Genomic DNA, 2,753 nt, shown 5'->3' with positions numbered 1-2,753 from the left:
TTTTTTTTTCTTTCATAAATTAATTCACTTAAAAACAGTTTGTATTATGAAAGGTTTCCAAACCTCCACAGAAGAAGAGAGGATTTTAAAGAAGTCTTTTGCCCCATTTGCCCCGTTTGTGCCGCCCCCTTTTTTAACTCTTTATGTGATTTTGAAAGAAATTCCAGCCAACGTGTCATTTCACCCATACAGTTTCACGGGCATCTCTAAAATGACGATTCCCCGTGGTGAGCGACTGTGCCCCCCAGGGGACACTTGGCAACGTCTGGAGACATTTTCGGTGATCCCAAAGGAGGGCTGGGGAGCCCCTTCATGTCGGCCCTGGGAGGCCCCTCTTTGACCCCTTCTTCTCTTTCTGCTTCATCTTGTGCATCTCACCCCAGCTGTGGGATCGGCCATGCCTCAGGCTGGAAATGAAGCCCATAGCTGTCACCACTGCCCCCCTCAGATCCTCCAGTGATTGGAAAGCCAAAAGCGAAACGCAACGATGAGAACCGTTCCAGGTTTTCCACGAAGCCAAGGATGCCAGAGATTTAGAGATCCGTCCACTCTGGTCCTGCAGAAATCCTTCTGTCCATCCCAAAGGCAGAAATCTGCCCCCCACACGTCCTAGGCCTCAAATCTCTCCTCCTTTCTCACCTTCCAGGCTCAGAGTCAGCCCCAGGAAACTGCTGGCTTGATCCACCCCAGCACTCCTGAGTTTACCCTGAACATACAGGAGCTGACGCTTGTCTCCACCCCAAGTCTGTGGGCATCCTGAGGTCACCGTGGCAGCATGATGAAATGTGACCAGGCCAAAAAGTGGCCTGGGCAGTGGTTTAACCATGCCCAGTCTTTGTTTTCCCATCCATTAAACAGGGACAATAAATTCTACCTTGCTGAATGTGAGGCTAGAGTGAGGTAAGATTCATCTAATGAGACGATGTTCATTGTTATTTGGTAACGTCTCGATAAATTGGGCCATTATGGCTATTATAGAAGGTTATTATTACTGCACCCTTCTGGGCAGGCATAGTGTGGGACTCATAGTCTGGTGAATGAGTGAGTGAGTGAGTGAGTGAGTGAGTGAGTGAATGAATGAATGAATGAATGAGAGATGACCGTTAACACAGATGCAGGAATGATCCTATCTGGCTTTGAATCCCGACCGGACGTCTTACAGGCGTAAACACGGTTACTTTGGCTTTCTGTGCCTCAGTTTCCCCATCTGTCGAGTAGGACTTAACAGGAGAGCTGCTGGGAGCATAGTATATTTTCGGGGCACTTTGCACCGCCCTGGAGCTTAGTAAGTGTTAAAGCAACGAATGAAAAGTCTGAGAAAACGCGTCCCCGTCCCCCTTGGCCCGCCGTCATGGGGATGGCCCTGCGGCCGCCCCCCCCCCCCCCCGGAGCTCACCTTGGCGACTTTGAGCACCCGCCACCGCAGGGCGGCAGCGTCGGGGCGGCCCCTGCGCTCTCTCAGGGCAGCTCCCAGGTCGCCCAGGGCGCGCCGCGCGAGCCCCATGAACTCCACGGGCGGCTGCAGGCTGCTGGCCACCAGGGTGTCCAGTGAGTCTGCGGGGGTGCGGTACACATCCATGGCCCGGTGCGGGGGCGACAGGGCACAGGGGGTTCTTCGTGCGCGCGCCGCAGGCTCCCGTGCGCTCTGCTGCCTCTGAGTGTGCGCCCCAGGGTGTGCACGGTCCCCCCGCCCCTCCCAGGTGCCCGCAGCGCCGGGGCCTGGGTCCTGAAGTGGGGCGTGGGTCCTAGGACCCGGCCTACTCGGGTTCCCCACCTCTTCCAGTCATCTGGAGGGTTCCCCTCTTTCCTGCTTTCGGTTTCGATTCTTTTCAGCGGCTCTGGGCCCTTTCTCCCACTTCCGGATCCCTTCCCGGTCGCGGCGCCCTCTCCTGGGCCTCCCCTCTCCCAGCTGCGGGTCTACCGCCCCCAGGGACCCCCCAGTCCGATGAGCTCACACGATCCAACAAAACGCTTTTACCACGGCGAGTCCACAGACCTCTCCGCTGGCGCGGAGTAATGTAAGCAGAGCATTACTTAAGCGAAAGTAAGTAACAAAGACAGAATCCTCGTGCTGTATGTCCCGCTTTACATAGATCCTCGCACTTATTCCTCCCGACAACCACGATGAAGGAGCTGTTATCATCGCAGCCACTCAACAGGCGAGGAAGTCACGGAACAGAGCATCTAGGTATTTGTCCAAGGACACGGTAGGTGGAAAGCTGCCAGGCTGGATGCAACCCCAGAGCAAGCTCTCACCCCTACACTTTATTCTTAAGGGGAGCCAACTCTTCCTAAATAGTTGTGATGCAAATTCCCCGACCCCTCTGGGGGGCTTTTTTAAAGCCCCTTATGGAGAGGTAGAGAGGGTCCTCTGGTGGAGAGTGTAGAAAGAATTCAACGCACTCGCCAAAGTTAGAGTCAACAGGAACGTTTATTAAAAAAGGGATAGTACTGCAGAGTGAGTGGTCTCCTCTCAGAGGCAGAAGGTGAGAGGGTCTAAGGAGCCGAGGATAGTGAGCAAGACGGCGAGAGACAGGGAAAGGCAGCGAGTTGGGGGTGGAGGTAATGAGGGGGCGGGGCGAGTATTGGGGGAATTCAGTTTATGAATCATTCTTTAGTTTTCATTTCCTTTGATTAGGAAGGGGAAGAGTACGGAGCGGGAAAGGGTAAGACTATGTAGAGCAGAAGGCTGGCTGGCTGTTCCCAGCCTTTAATCTGTAGGTTCTCTGTGTTTTTAGCCCCTGGGAATGGAC

The sequence above is a fragment of the Pteropus vampyrus genome, unplaced genomic scaffold (assembly GCF_000151845.1).
Source record: "Pteropus vampyrus isolate Shadow unplaced genomic scaffold, Pvam_2.0 Scaffold23, whole genome shotgun sequence".
NCBI classification, from domain to species: domain Eukaryota; kingdom Metazoa; phylum Chordata; class Mammalia; order Chiroptera; family Pteropodidae; genus Pteropus; species Pteropus vampyrus.
Note: the sequence above shows the minus strand (reverse complement) of the source record.